The sequence below is a fragment of the Crocuta crocuta genome, unplaced genomic scaffold (assembly GCF_008692635.1).
Source record: "Crocuta crocuta isolate KB4526 unplaced genomic scaffold, BGI_CrCroc_1.0 scaffold92, whole genome shotgun sequence".
Taxonomy (NCBI): domain Eukaryota; kingdom Metazoa; phylum Chordata; class Mammalia; order Carnivora; family Hyaenidae; genus Crocuta; species Crocuta crocuta.
In genome coordinates, this window is record NW_027528804.1 from 2,818,058 (window position 1) to 2,834,618 (window position 16,561).

General features: G+C 37.8%; 1 long non-coding RNA gene across 1 annotated transcript; it reads right to left on the reverse strand.

Annotated features, from left to right (window-relative positions):
• Positions 1–3,121: 3,121 nt before the first annotated feature.
• On the reverse strand, positions 3,122–16,561 carry LOC144224670 (uncharacterized). Its single transcript, XR_013333105.1, has 3 exons — positions 16,316–16,561; positions 5,565–5,757; positions 3,122–3,456 (listed from the first exon to the last, which is right to left on the reverse strand). It is a non-coding gene; the product is annotated as an uncharacterized LOC144224670 (long non-coding RNA).

Sequence of the window (16,561 nt, forward strand, 5' to 3'; positions counted from 1 at the left end):
TTTTTATTAAAAGATAACACAATAGGGGCGCCTGGGTGGCTCATTCAGTTAAGTGTCTGACTTTGGCTCAGGTCATGAGTTTCATGAGTTTGGGCCCCGTATTGGGCTCTGTGCTGACAGCTCAGAGCCTGGACCTTGCTTTGGATTCTGTGTCTCCTTCTCCCTTTCCCCCTCCCCCTACTTGCCATCTGTCTCTCTCTCCCTCAAAAATATACATTAAAAAAAATTTACAAGATACCATAATAAAGAAATTTCCATTGGTTTCCTGTTATATAGAGAATAAAAATCAGAACTTTATCTCTCCTTTCATACTTCAAATCTCTAATCAAACTGGGATCATGTTCCCTGAAATATCCCTTTAACTTTCCTGAGACTGTGCCTTTGCTTCTAGCAGTGTTTCCCTTCCTTGAGTTACAAATCTTTGACTAATCGCTATTACAGGGGACCTGGACATAATAGTATATCTCTTTTTCTTATGTATTTATTTAAATTTATTGATATGCTAAACATGTTGGCTACTACCTTGTGTGTTTTGATAGAAAGCAGGGGCATCCAGTAAAATTTCTGACATTAAAAATGAGTCCTTGGTGTGCCTGGTTGGCTCAGTTGGTGGGAGCATACAACTCTTGGTCTTGGGGTTGTGAGTTTGAGTCTCACATTGGGTGTAGAGAGTACTTAAAAAAAAAAAAAAGAGTCTTCTGCAGTTCTAATAAAGTAGTAGGTGGGTTTTGATTATGCTTTAGCTGAGAACAATTAGCAACTAGAAAATTGGGCCAAGAAAAAGAAAACATTTCTTTAAAGGCACTGAAAAGCTACCAAATTGGTAAAGATTACAGGGCCAAGGTCTAGCAGAGGGAGACACGTTGGAGAGACGCTGGAGTATTTAGGGCTCGCTTTCTGCTAGAGGCATCTGACTCTATCAAAAGCAACTGAGAAGGTGAACACAGATTTTTGCAAATTCACAGGCCCAGGACGGGGCAGGGAAGTTGAAAAACTGGACTTTAGGGCTCACCAAGGAAGAGATAAGCCACCTTGGTCTTTCAGCTGAGATCCTAAAGGGCTGTATGTACCCTAGCAATCAAAGTGAACTGAGAACAGATCAGAATTGGCAGGGAATGAATCATCTCTGGCCCTAACTGGACTGTGGTGACCTGAGTCTGCTAATGGCCCCAGTTGAGCTGCCAAACAAGAAGCTAAAGAAATCCCCTCAAGAGGGAAGTAATACTATTTAGAGCCTCAAAATACCTCTGCAAGGGTGCCTGAGTGACTCAATTGGTCAAGCTTCTGACTCTTGATTTCAGCTCAGGTCATGACCCCAGGATCATGGGATTTAGCCCCATGTCTGACTCCACACTGAACATGGAACCTACTTAAGATTCTCTCCCTTTGTCCCTCTCCTCCATTCATGCTCTCTCTCTCAAAAACAAAACAAAACAAAAACCTCTGAAATATTTTATATATAATATCCAACACACATAAAAAATAACTGGGTATATGAGAAGATACGAGAAAACCAGGTAAGTAACACATCATATAAACAAAACCCACAGGGATTATGAAACAAAAAGATTTTTAAAAACTATGTTTAAAATGCTTAAGAACTTAAAATATAAGAAAGAGTAAGAATGTTGTGTAGAGAATGGAAACACAAACAAATGAAAATTCTACTGTTGAAGGATATAACTAAAAATCAGTGGATGGACTTAGTAGTTAATTATACGGAGTTGAGGACGAAATTAGGGAATTGGGCAAAGTTCAGAAGAAAATATGCAGATAGATTTATAGAGACAGAAGGATAAAAATGTGTAAAAAAATTTTTTAAGTGGAAAAGACTTATGGCATAGAATTTTTAAAAGTCTAATATAGTTATAGTTAAGACCCAGAAGGAAAGGAATGAGAGACCATAAAAAAGTGATACTTGAAGAGATGTCTAAAATAAGAAAAAGGCATCACACCTCAGATTCAAGCAGCACTATAAACCTTAAGCAAGAAAAAGGCAAGGAAAATCACACCTAAGCACATCATTGTAAAACTGCTGAAAACCAAAGAGGAAAAATTTAAGCATCTAGAGGAAAAAGACAAATTACTTTATCAAATGAATGACAGTAAGACAGCTGCTTTGTGACCAAAATGATGCTATCTTTAGAGTACCAAAGGAAAATACTGTCAACTTAGAATTTACATTCAAACAATGTTACGTTCAAATATTGAGGCAAAATAAAGATACTCTCAAACAAACAGAAACTGAGAATTTGACACCAGCATTTCTGCCTTGTGAGAAAGAGTGGACTTTAGGTAGAGAGAAGTGATCTCAGATGGCCACTCGCACATTCTGGATGAGATGAATAGCAATGAAAAGGAAAAATACATAGGTAAATCCCAATAAATAGTAACCTTACAAAACAATGCCAACGTACCATGATGTTAAAAACATACAGATTTAAAACAAATAACACAGTAAGAGGCAAAGGAAAATAGACTTAAAGCAGTCTAAGGAAATCACATTGTCCAGGAAGTGGATAAAGTACTAATATATCCTAGGCTTTTAAAAGTCAAGGATGCACACACTAATTTCTAGAGTAATTAAGAATATTAAAAGAACATAAAACCAAAAAAATCAAAAGAAAAAGATGAAATAAAAAAAACACTTGAACAATCCCAAAGAAAGTAGAGAAAAAAGAATGAAGAACAGGTGAGACAAAACACAGCAGGATGGCAGCCTTAAAGTCCATATATGGTAATTACACTAAATGTAAATTGATTATCCCAATTAAAAGCCAAAGACTTGGATTTATAAAGGTACTCCTTTAACCTGTTTTCAAAAGACAAATCTTAAACATGAGAATGCAGAAAACCTTAAAGTAAAAAGGTATATTATGCAAAAACTAATAAAGATGGTGCAGGTATGCTAAATCCAAGTAGATTTTAGGCAAGAAGCAATTCAAGCGATAAAAAGTTCATGTATCCAGGGATGCTTGGCTGGCTCAGTCGGTAGAACATATGACTCTTGATCTCAGGGTCGTGAGTTCATGCTCCATGTTGGGCATGGAGCCTACTTAAAAAAAAAAAAAAAAAGTTCTTGTGTCCAAGAGTCCTAATAGAAACAAATGACACACTCAGGATCACTGAAAGAAGGTTTATTTGTAAAGGGACTAATTACAAATGTGCGTGTAGGGTATTAGAGAATTACAAGAATAGGCTCCGAGAGAGAAGAAGAAGAAATTAATCAGAATCTGGAGAGAGAGTGAATTGTGAAGAGTTCACTGTGAGAGGAACAATGACCTGTGGTCAAAGTATAAATCCAGCTCAAGGTAACCTCTAGTGGAGGTAGCCAGGAGGAATAGATATACTCACCTCACTCCTTTTCAGTAAGCAATCTCCTCCCATCAGGTACAAAATCATCATGGGGTGGAGAAATTCAGCTCTGAAACCATAAACATTAGCCACCCTAGAATTCTTCATATATGGTAGGGGAGAAAAGAAACAAATTACAAAACATAATCATAGTCTCTTAAAACCTGCTTTTTTAAGCTGGTCATAAGGCCTAGATTCATAAACAGCTGTTTTCTTTCACCATCCATTCTTTTTTTTTAACTTTTAAAAAATGTTTATTTTTGAGAGAGAGAGAGAGAGAGAGAGAGAGAGAGAGAGAGAAAGTACCTGAACAGCTAAGCACAGAGACAGAGAATCCAAAGGAGGCTCCACGCTGTCTGCACAGCCACAAGCCATGAGATCATGACCTGAGCTGAAATCAGATGCTTTACCAATTGAGCCACCCACATGCCCCATTCACCATCCATTCTTGGTTCTTCTTGCTTTTTGCCTGCATCTCATCTGCATGGGATTCTTTACCAGGTGGGGTACTCCCAACAGTCATTCTTTTGAGACCTAGTGGAGGTCCCTTTTGGGTTACCCTAGTTTTTTATTGGGCTACTGGCTAAGAGAATACGAACAAGCTTCTCAGAGAATACTGTTACATTCTATATGTAGTCATACTTTTTCCATCGTATAGCAGTAACACAATTTCCCCATTAAAAGGGGTCCCTCATTCTGTCAGTAGAGTGATCCCCTTCTCTCGTTAGCAACAGAAAAAGCCTGAACCTGACAGTGAACACTGTCCACTTCTAATTTGTTGAAGTATTAGGAAGCATTCCTCTCTTCAGTACCACGACCTCCAAAACCACTAAGTCCAAAGTTTCAGGTACTAAAAAATTCTTCAAGTGGGTTATTAGGTATAACAGAGAACACAACAAAAATGCATACATGTGCACACCAAACGACATACAAAAGAATGTTCATAGCAGCAGTCCTTATAATAGCTCCAATGGAAACATCTCCTATCAACAGGAGAATGGATAAATAAGTGGCAGTATATTCATTAGATGTGGTATATTCATTTATTGTAAAGCAATGAAAATGAACAACTGATCCAGGTAACAACATGGATGAGCCTCACAATTTTTTTAAAGATTTTTAAAAGTGTTTGTTTATTTCTTTTTGAGAGAGAGAGTGAGAGCAGGGGAGGGGCAAAGAGATGAACCTGGCAATGTTAAACAAAAGAAGCCAGACACAAAAGAATACATTATGTATTCAATTTATATAAAAGTTAACCATTGGCAAACCTAATCTTTGGTGTTAGAATTTGGGATAGTGATTACCTTTGGGAAGAAAGAATAATGACTAAGAAGGGGGCATATTAGTGTTGTAGCTATTGATGTAGGTGTTGATTACATACTTATCTTTACTTTGTGATAAGTTGTGCTAAATAATTATATTTCTGCACTTTTCTATATGTGTGTTATGCTTCCATTCAACTTTTAAAAATTCATATAATAGCTCTCTTGTGTGTAATATGTACTTTTTTCGGTGCTTTTAAGATGTCTGTTTTAGTTTCATCAGTTTGACAATAACATGCATTGGTGTGATTTTCATTGTCATTTTCCTACTTGTGTTTTACTGAGCTTTGTGGATCTGTAAGTTCATGCTATTCACCAAATTCAGAAAACATGCTTCCAGTATTTAAAAAAAAAATAGACATAGAGAAAACAGAGGGACCATGCTCATCTCCGCTATGCACACCTTCTGAGAAAGATGGCACCATATATTGATTGCTGTATTAAGTATTAAGCAGAATATTTCATTCTGTAAGTCCATATCTATAAGTCCTAAATTTTCAGGTTAGTGTTTCCCCGTTGGTTCCATAAACTCAACCAGTTTTGCAATTTGTTCTAAGTTTTTGTCCACCCTGTCAACTCATAAACCACTAACAATGAACCAGTGTATACCCTTACCTCAGGCATGTCTCCTAAAATTCTTCTCAAGGAAAGGATTTCCCTTTACTATTGTGTTTCAGAGCCACTAATGAGCGATGGGGTTGTATACTGATCGCTCACACCCAGCCATTGCCAGGTCACTGCAGACCCTTTTGTGAATTAACAAGACCTAAACTTTTTTCTCTTTCATTAACTGGGGAGAGGGAACCCCTTATGAAGCCAGTGTATATGGACTGAGAGACAAGTGCTGAAGGAATAGGGACAGGTACTAATAATAGTAGTCTGAGTCACCTGCTTATTCGGTTTAGTTGTGGCCATGTTCCCAGTCTCGTGGGGAGCTGACGGCTGTTGCCATCCAGCTGTGTGATTGGTGAATCAGATAACGCCAGTTCATGACGAGTAGTAGTTGCATCATTCACACAGTCACTTGATGTCCCATGGTCAGGAGTTCCATCTCTACCAGGTACCAGCAGCAAACCAGGAGCTGCTTTTCAAAGAAACCAAACCAAAAAATCCCACATTGGTTGAAGACAGATCTTTACTCAAAAACCCAGGAATCTTGTAATCCTCCTACTGGCGCTTACCACTCAGGCTTCAAATAACATTTTTACCACATGAACTTCCAATACCATTGGATCTGCCGAACCATAAGGCCTAACTGGCAAAACAGTTTGCTTTGGGCCCCACTCAAAACTACAGTTACCCATAAAACAGGTTAGGTCACCCAAAAGAACTATTTTGTCTCCAGAAACCCAAAAGCCCTGCCACACATTTTGCCTTTTTCTTGACTGTGGTGGTAAAAACACAACAGACTGTCACTCACTCGAATGGATAACCTAACATGTCTCTGGCCATCAGACCCCATGTGGCAGGTCCTGGAAGTCTGGCAGGGTTTTTCTTGCACCTTCTGGTGAGCATGGGTCTTAACAAAGCATGTAGAGTGTTTACTACTTTCTGCTTTTTGGGCTCATTTAATATTCATTTCTATAATAGACCACTGTGATGTTCTATGGCCTAGCAAGGTAACCCAGGTCCCTTCACCCCAGAATAGAAAGGTGGCACAGCCCAGTGTAATGCAATCTACTTCTGATTTCCCTTAATAAGTGGAATGGAGCATAGGGGGGCATGCCAGACCAATTCCTATATATCATATCAAAGTCTGTATTCATTTCCTCCAATGAAGATACCACACCTAGAACAGCAACTACAATTGGCATCTCTGCCTGATAAAACCTTGAAGTAATCCAGTCATTCTTTACTACCTATCTGGTTTTTATACTGTCATTCCCTATGACCCATCTGGTGAGCACAAAGGGAAGTCAAGTGGGAATGTGGTATGAATCACTATGCCAGCATGGTGGCACCAATTTCTAAAAGTTTCCCAGGAATGTGATACTTTTTGTATACTATCTTTGGTGAGAGAGTGGTAGCAAGCAGTTATGAACTTCTACATAGCCCTTCCTACCCTAATAGCATTCACTCCATTGGAAACCAAAATGAAGTCTGCTTCAGTTATTAAAATATATCTATTCTTACTACACATTAAGACTGGAGAAATAACCCCAATATGGGTCTCTCTGGACTCACTGTTACCCAGATTCAGACCAAGACTACATCTGTCACTTACATCTGTCACTTATGTGTCTTAGGCTTCCTATTTTAACCGGCTGTCCAGAATTAGGTTTTGGGTCTCTAGGTATTAATAGAAGTTAAGAGACAGTATCTAATAAGCCTCAGGAGGTCTAGTATTTTCCTTTCTCTAGGAAATGGCCACTACAGAAGAATTAGAGCAATGATCCCATAACTTGCTCACTGGATTTACCAGAGGAGCTTCAAAACCTATCATGCTGGTTACATAATCAGCACTTAATGTTAGTTGAATTAAAACAATGGTTTGACAGTCTATTAGGCCTAACTGGCATCTCGTTATTATTTTAATATGCATGTTCCTGATATCTCCTTATTCTGAGCATTTTTTCATATTTGTAGTTACTCTTTGCTGAGTTCATCTTCTTTGCTATCCATTTTTCTGTTGAACTGCATGTTCCCTTAATGTGAATTTCTAAGAGAGTTTTGTATATTACAGATGTAAAACCTCCTTATGAATATTTTTCAAAATTTATTGCATATCTATTAACCTTAATTATAACTTTGCTCTGCAGGCTATTTTTTAATAATGACAAATGTCTTTTTTGAGAAAAATGTGTATTCTGCTGTTTTTGAATGAAGTATTCTATAGATGTCAATTAGATCCAATTGACTGATGGTAATACAGAGTTCAACTGTATCCTCACTGATTTTCTGCCTGCTAGATCTATCAATTACTGTAAGGGGGGGGGTATTGAAATCTCCAACTATAATAGTGGATTTGTGTCTTTCTCTTTGTAGTTCTACTTTTGTCTTAGCTATTTTAATGCTCTGTTGTTAGATACGCACATTAAGTTTGTATCTTTTTGGAGAATGAACACCTTTATCATTATGTAATGCTCCTCTCTATCCTTGATAATTTTCTTTGTTCTAAAGTCTGTTTTGCCTGACATAGCAACTATAGCTTTCTTTTGATTAGTATGAGATTGGTGGGTCTTTCTCCATTCTTTTACCTTTAACCTATATCTTTATATTTAAAGTAGATTTCTTGTATATGATTCCTGAGAAAATGGGGCACTATTAAGGGCTATGAGCTTCCTTCCTCCAAATCAACCCTAGGCAACTACAGAAATAAGGGAGCAAGGCTTGAGGAATAAGATAGAAAACTGAGAAAACCCTGGTAAGGGTCAGGAGTAAGTTTTTAAGTATTGTTCCTGGCACTTCCCTTCGCTGCTTTGGAACAGTCAGTGCCAGACAACGGATTGCTACAAGTATCATTAGCAACAGCTTCCCAGTATAGAATAACACAAAGGGTCTGTTGAAGTGAGTTGCTGATGAAAGAGTGTGGGCTAAACAGATACTCTAGAAAATTGAGACATTCACTCCCAACTCCTTACCCAAACCTCTAGGGTTTTGGTGAACTACAAGGGCCTTCTGCTATATTATGAGTTTCAAGGTACATCCTCACCAGAGGAGTTTTCAGGGGAAACAGTAGCAACAGAGATAGAACACTATAGATCTTCTGTGGTGCTTGGAGCTCTCTGCTCTTTAAAACTTAAATTTATAAGAAGGGATAAAAACTAGAGCCTGCCCTTTTGCTCTTCCTCAGTATCCATTATCAGAAAGGGTAGTAGAGAACAGAAGCTTGTGAATCAAATATCTAAACACCTGAGGAGTATGATCACTATATAACACGTTACACAACATACACCTGCTGAAGCAGAACTGTAATAAATGTAGATGTCTAATTTATAAAATGTTCAATCAGTCATTCAACAAAAATTTTACCGAGTACCCATCAGTGTCAGGCACTGAGGATTCATCATGAACAAGATACACAAAAATCTTTATTCTTGTACATTTTATTTTCTAGTGGTGGGAAACAGCATGAGGGACAGACAAAAGCAAACAAACTTATTTTCTAAGGAATATGCCATTTTAGAAGGTAATATTTGCTATAAAAATAAGGCTGATTGGGATTGTGAAAAGGGTCACAATTTTAAAATGAAACTAAATCTAAAATAGGAGTCAGGAGGATGTTGAGTGGGAGGTTAGTAATGTATGAAGAAGGAACAAGAAATTATAAAAAAAGCCATGTGAGAATATTAGGTATAGAAACAGGAGTTAAAGAACATCAGATTTTAAGTTGCTTTTGAGGTACAGAATTTTAATATTTTTATGTAGTTAAAATCTCTAGATTTTCCCCCTTGTGGTTTCCTGTGTTTTCATGTTTGAAAAACACTTTCATCCAGAGATTTTTTTTTAGCTTTATAATTTCAACATTTTAAATTATAAAATAATATTTGTACATGGTAAGAAACTGAAAAAAACAGAAGGAAAATAGAAAGTAAAATACCTCATTAACTCCCCTTCCCTCATTATCCTTTCCATAGAGGTAATCATTTTTCTATGTATCCTTCCAGAAATTTTCTATGTATAATCAAATATGTATATATACATGGTTCAAAAAATTTATAGCAGCTTGCTTTTTCAGATTTTTATAATCTACCTTTTATGTCTTTAACAAAACAGTTATTAACAAGTCATACTGGATGCTTTTAATCTGAATAGCATTATTCCATACAAATGCAGCTATCTCAGATTTATTCTATGAATAACACAAAGCATTAGATTCCTGTTTTCTCTACTGCCTAATTCATCAGACTTGGAGTAGGACAGTTCCATAAACTTCTGAGTTAAATAAGAATCTGTTCTTTTAATGATTACATATGAAGATTACAGTAAGTATGGAATTTCTAAGGCAAAAAGGTGGCTTCCAAAAAAGGAAACTTTGACGATCTATAGAATTAAGCTTTTTGTTATGTATGTATGCATATATCTATGTATGTATTTACTTCTTAACCATAATATTTTTCTAGTCAATGACGGCAAAGGTGGCATCTCAATACAGCTTGTCCCTTATGATGGTTTGACTCATGATTTTTCAACTCCATAGTGGTGAGAAAGCAATATGCATTCAGTAGAAACTGTACTTCAGACTTTGAATTAAAATTTTCTTTTGGGCTAGTGATACACGGTGTTATTTTTTCTACTGATGCTGGGCAGTGGCAACAGCCAGAGCTCCCAGCTAGCATGAAATCACCAGCATAAACAACCGATACATTTACAACCATTCTGTACCGATACAACTCTTCTGGTTTTCACTTTCAATACAGAATTCAATACATTAGGTGAGATATTATACATTTAAGTTTTGTGTTAGATGATCTTGCCCAACTATAGGCTAATGTAAGTGTTCTAAGCATGTTTAAGGCAGGCTAGACTAAGTTATGATGTTCTTTATATTAGCTTTATTAAATGTTTTTGACTTAAAATATTTTCAACTTATGACGGGTTTATCAAGGCGTAACCTCATTGTAAACTGAGGAGGAACTGTATACGCTCATAGAATTATAGGGTAGAGAGGCTGTTTCAAAGCTCACTCTATCCCACTGTATGTCTCTAGGAATTTCCTACTAGGCAATTCTATATACTGCTTGTTTTTAGTACCAGGAAGTATTATGGAAGATAATTTTAAAATAGTTTTACCATATTATTAATTTACCAATACAAGTTTTCTTCCTCCAATTTTGCTGTATTTCCTCTTAAAACTGTGGGTAAGGCAAGACAGTTAAAATATGGTTCCTCATAAAGAAAGGGGAAGTAGTATAATGTGAGAACACCAAAAACCAAAATCAAAATACTCTTTTTAGTAAGTTTTGTTTATGCCTTTAAAAATGTTTGAATAAATAAATTGATAGGTTTAATAAAAGTTCTTTTTAATTATCTCCATAGTTTCTCATGTAATAATCATTCATTTAACCCCAAACTATAGCCCAGGAGGGCAAGCCTGCAAATAATTTTCACACATACAGGCATACCTAAGATATATCGTGGGTTCACTTCCAGACAACCACAATAAAGCAAGTATCTCAATAAAGCTGGTCAAATAAATTTTTTGGCTTTCTAATGCAAGTAAGTTGTTTTATACTATACTGTAACCTATTAAGTGTACAATAGCATTATGTCTAAAAGAAACCAATGTACAAAACTTAAAAATCCTTTATTACTAAAAATGCTAACCATCATTTCAGATTTTAGTGAGTCGTAATCACTGATCACAGATCACCATAACAAATAATAATGAAAAAGTGTGAAATATTGTGAGAATCACCGAAATGTGACACAAAGACACAAAGAGAGCAAAAGTTGTTGGAAAAAATGGTGCTGACAGACACTTGCTCTACACAGAGTTGCCACAAACCTTCGGTTTGTAAAAAGTGCATTTATCTGCAAAGCACAATAAAACAAGCTATGCCAGTGTTCCATTAATTTCATCTTACTGTTTCAATCCATCAGTCTGTAACTCCTTTACCTCTCTCTTATTTTGGGTTTCATTATTTCCTTAACCACATGCCCTACTTTTTCTTGGTTTAATCCTAACTTAGGTAGTACACTTTCTCCATTAGCTTCTTTTTTCTAAAATTTTTTAATGTTTTATTTATTTCTGAGAGAGAGAGAGAGAGAGAGAGAGAGAGAGAGAGAGCATGAGCACGGGAGGGTTAGAGAGAGAGGGAGATACAGAATCTGAAACAGGCTCCAGGCTCTGAGCTGGCTGTCATTACAGAGCCAGATGCCGGGCTCGAACCCACAAACCATGAGATCATGACCTGAGCCGAAGTTGGACGCTTAACTGACTGAGCGAGCCACCCAGGCATCCCTCCATTAGCTTCTAAAGAAAGGATGTATGAAATGTATATATTCTGAGATCTTTTAGGTTTGAAAATAACTTTATTCTAGCCCCATAATTAATTAACAGGCTGGCTTATATAGTAAATTACAATTGATTTTTCTTCAGAATTTTCAAGCACTGCTCTATTATCCTTTTGTTTCCAGAGTTGCTACTGAGAAGTGGAACACATTAACCTTTGTGTGATTCACATGAAACCTGTTACTCTTCATCTCTGAAGAAGTCCAGAAAACTGCATGGGGTCCCCTTAAACATTTTATACTTACAGCAATCTTAATAAGATCCCCAAGAGACACATATGATTAGCACTGACAAACTACAATATCAGATTGATCATGCAGCCCTGCCACTGTGAAAAACAAAGTACAGTTATAATAAAAAGATGTGCTAATAGTAATGTAAATAATTATGACAATGATAAACATTACAATAAATGATACAACTGTGCGTGTTTATGTGCCAGGTGGGTTTAGTTGCTTTATATGTATTAATTCACTAAATTTGTACATACAGTACAACCTTTATAACCTATCTATCTAAAGTAGCTTTAAACTTTCTTTTAATGTTTATTTATTTTTTAAGAAAGAGAGAGAGACACAGAGTGTGAGCAGGTGAGGGGCAGAAAGAAAGGGAGACGCAGAATCTGACGCAAGCTCCAGGCTCTGGGCTGTTAGCACAGAGTCTGAAATGGGGCTTGAAACAACGAACTGCGACCTCATGACCTGCGAAAAAGTTGGACGATCCAGACACCCAATATTGTCTACATTTTTAAAGGCTAAATATACCTTGGCAGAGCCAGAATTCTAGTCCAAAGAGTCCAGTTCCAGAGTCAGTGGTCTTCACTGTTACGATATACTACCTTCCAAATGGGTGGCAGTAGTTTTTTGTTGTTTGTTATACTGCTTTTTTTTTTTTTTAAGTTTATTTATTTTGAGAGAGAGAGGAGAAAGAGTTAAAGAGAGAATCCCAAGCAGGAGATTTGACGAGGGGCTTGATCTCACAAAACGTGAGATCATAACCTGAGCAAAACCATGAGTTGGATGCTTAACCAAGTAAGCCACCCACGCACCGCCTAAATTTATTATTATTTTTGTTTTAGAGAGGGAGAGAGAATGCGAGTAGGGAGAGAGGATAAGAGAGAGAGAAAATCCCAAGTAGGTTCCGTGTTTAGCACAGAGCCCAACATAGGGCTCAATTCCACTACCCTGGGATTATGACCTGAGCTGAAACCAAGAGTCTGACTCTCAACCGACAGGGCCAACGCAGGGTGCCCTGTTATATTGCTTTGAAAAAGCTTTTCTTGGGGGCCCTGGGTGGCTCAGTCGGTTGGGCGTCCGACTTCGGGTCGGGTCATGATCTCACGGTTTGTGGGTTCAAGCCCCGCGTCGGGCTCTGTGCTGACAGCTGGCTCAGAGCCTGAAGCCTGTTCCAGATTCTGTGTCTCCCTCTCTCTCTCTGACCCTCCCCTGCTCACGCTGTCTCTATCTCTCTCTCAAAAATAAATAAAACATTAAAAAAAAAACTTTTCTTGACAAAACATTGGGGAACCTACATTTTCTCATTAAAAAACCTTAATAGTTGGTGAAATCTAAAGGTCTGAAGAGTATCAGTTTCTGTGGCCAGTAGAGAGCAAGAAAAATGAAAATCTGAGAAAATACCTGATGAACCTCCAGAACACAGAGTGCAGAAGATAAGGAGAGAAGGGCTGATGCTAGTTATAGGGCGAAATACAGCCATCCTCAGAAATGCTGGTGAGGAGAGCTTACCTGTTAACTAGAATTCAAGGTCATCGAAGCTCAAAATAAATCTGGTGGGAACAATTAGAAGGTTTAATAAATAAGTAGTGTAAAATAGTGAAGATTGGGAGAAATGGAAAAAGTAAATAAACCCAGGAATGGACTACCAAACTAGAAAAACAGACATAGTTTCAACACTAAATATCTTGATAAAGTCAAAGAATAAGTTTCATAGGAGTAAGGGAGTGGAAGATTATAAACAAATATACAAGGTTGTGGTCAGAAGGTAGCATTTCTGAACTTAAGATCTCAAAGCAAGAGTAAAGACTCATTCATTGCTGCTGCTGCTGATAGTAACCATTCATTAAGCACACAAAATAATTATATCAGTCATAACAACCATTAATAAATATCATATTACAGGGTCGCATGGTGACTGCTGGTTAAGTGTCTGACTCTTGGCTTTGACTCAGGTCATGATCTCATGGTTCGTGAGTTGGAGTCCTGCATTGGGTTCTGTGCTGGCAGTGTGGAGCCTGCTTGGGATTCTCTCTTTCCCTCTCTCTCTGCCCCTCCCCCCCCGTGTACACACACTCGCTTTCTCAAAATAAACTTAAAATATAAATGAAACAAGATTTAAATTTTATTTTTTAAGATTTAAATGTATTTTTTTAAAAAATGTTTGAGAGAGAGAGAGAGAGAACGCGTGTGCGCACACAAAGGAGTGGGGGAGGGAAAGAGAGAGACAGACAGACAGACAGAATCTGAAGCAGGTTCCAGGCTCTAAACTGTCAGCACAGAGCCCAAGGCAGGCTCGTACCCATGAACGGTGAAATCATGACCTGAGCCGAAATTGGATGCTTAAATGACTGAGCCACCCAGGTGCCCCTAAATTTATTTTTTTAATGTGTATTTATTTTGAGAGAGTGAGAGTGTGCACACATGCCAGTGGGGGACAGAGCACCCCAAAGAGGCTCTGCAATGTGGGGCTCAATCCCATGAATTGTGATCATGACCTCAGCTGAAATTAAGAGTCAGATGCTTAGCCTACTGAGCCACCCAGGAGCTCCATAAGATTTAAATTTTAAAGTAAAAAGACTCTAAAAAAGTATTCCTTATAATACACAATCAGAATTTTATTGGTGGGGTTAGGAACTATCTCCGTTTATACATTAATATAGTTCACGTTATGCATCTTCTCTAAATCTCTAAAGGAAAGAAAGAAAAAGAAAGAAAGAAAGAAAGAGGGAGGAGGGGAAGGAGGAAGGAAAGAAGGAAGATGGATGGATCACAGACTTCCATTTACTATATTTCTTCTACTTGGAAAGAGCAAACCAGCTTTCTACATAAAGTGTCACAAAAGAACTACATACTCTATAATTCCTTTTACAAGAAGTTTAAGAACATTCAAAGCAAGACAGAGAATAGCAGAGGTGGTGGTGGTTGTGGTAGGGGGACATGACTGGAAGGGGCCCAAAGAAGCTCTCTCAGGTGTTGGATAGATTATTCTGCATATATTGATCTGTGCAGTGGTCACACCAAATTGTACTTTCGATGCCTCAGCATTGTACTATGCTGTATCTCTTAACTGAAGTACTTATATTTTAATTCCTTCAAAGAAAACCTATAGAAGCCTAAAGAATCTCACTCAACACAGCTTGTTTTGCCCTTGTCAAGACCACAAAGCCTTTAATTGAGAAACAAATATTTAGTGGCTGTCTTCAAGCTTTTCGGCCCTTAATTTCCCTCACTCCTAACACACTCCTACCTCAATCATCTCCCCAAGAATATTTCTACATCTGATCAGCAGAGATTAACGATAACCTCTAACAGAACAGTCCAGAGGACAAGGATGTTTGAGAATATTATATTCAGAATAAACAAGCTTCTTTCACTAAACCAAAAGTAAGTTCCCAAAAAGAAAGGGAGAGGAAATCGTAATGTAAACAACCCTCGTATCATCACTTTGTATATAACCTTCTATATTGCTCTACTTCATGAACCTGTATCTAAGCATTTTCATAGACTTTCCAATGTAATTGTATTTTGAACAGAGTAAAATGATAGAAAATTGGGTTTATCTCAATTTGAATTCAACTAACTCTCTTACAGTTATTTTAATTTTTTTTTTAGTGATAAACCATCACAGATATTAAAGAGTCCAGAGAATGATTTTTTTTACTTTAAAATGTCTTCCTTTCCTCACTTTAAAATGAAAATAACAAAGAAAAAATAAAGAAGAAAACGTATTTATTACAACTAGCTGTTAACATTGTCACACAAAATGAAATACTGGATCATGATAAGTTCGTTGGTATTATATATTAATAGTCAGGTGGAGCTCAGAACTGTAAGGAGGCATCTTATTAAGTTATGACACCACAAACGCAACACGCAATCACCAAGTGCATTACTATGTATATTTCACTTCGGTAAAAATAGGAAACAAAGTCATGTTAAGGAAGGTGTTGCAAGGAAGTGAAGCGGTCTCCTTTCACTCTTCAGTTTTTTAAAAGATATAAAAATGAGTAAAATTTAAAGATCTTCACGGATACTTTAGCTTGTAATGAAATCCTGCATCATAAAAGTTGCCTGAAAGGTTTATATTCTTCTACACTTTCCTAGTTTCAGTTATAACCGAAAAAAGAACTGATGATCTGCAGAAGGAACTGAAAGTATCGAAAGGAGGGCTATCACGGGTCCTATCTAAGCGGCAAAAAACCTCTCAGGGTTGCACAAAACTGCCAAGTGGCAAAGCTTAATTTAAGCAGTTCGTAGCATAGGTATTTTAACTTTTTTTTTCTTTTTAATCCTGGCTTGTGGGGGGGGGGGAAGGGGGGCTGGGCACCGCAAGGTAGAGGGTGCTCTTAGATGAGTATGCAATGCTAGGGCCAAGGCACCCAACCGGTTCCAGGAAGGGGTCGGGGAGAGGGGGGCCGAAGTAAAAAGCAACGCCAGGAGAAACTCACTTTTAAAAGGCACTTTCCGGCTACACAGCACTCTCACATGCTTTATCTCATCGGACACAGTATCCTTTCTGCTGGCCTCCAGCGTCTACAGATGGGAAGGGCCCAGCGAAAACGCAGGGCCTCTGCAAAATCGAGTTTCCAGGGAGGGCCGCCCTACTCATCCATTCCCGCGGCTCCGCACCTCGCGGCCGCGCGCGCCCCCTCGGCGTCCGCGGGGCGCGCACGTCACTCGCTCGCTGCCAATCG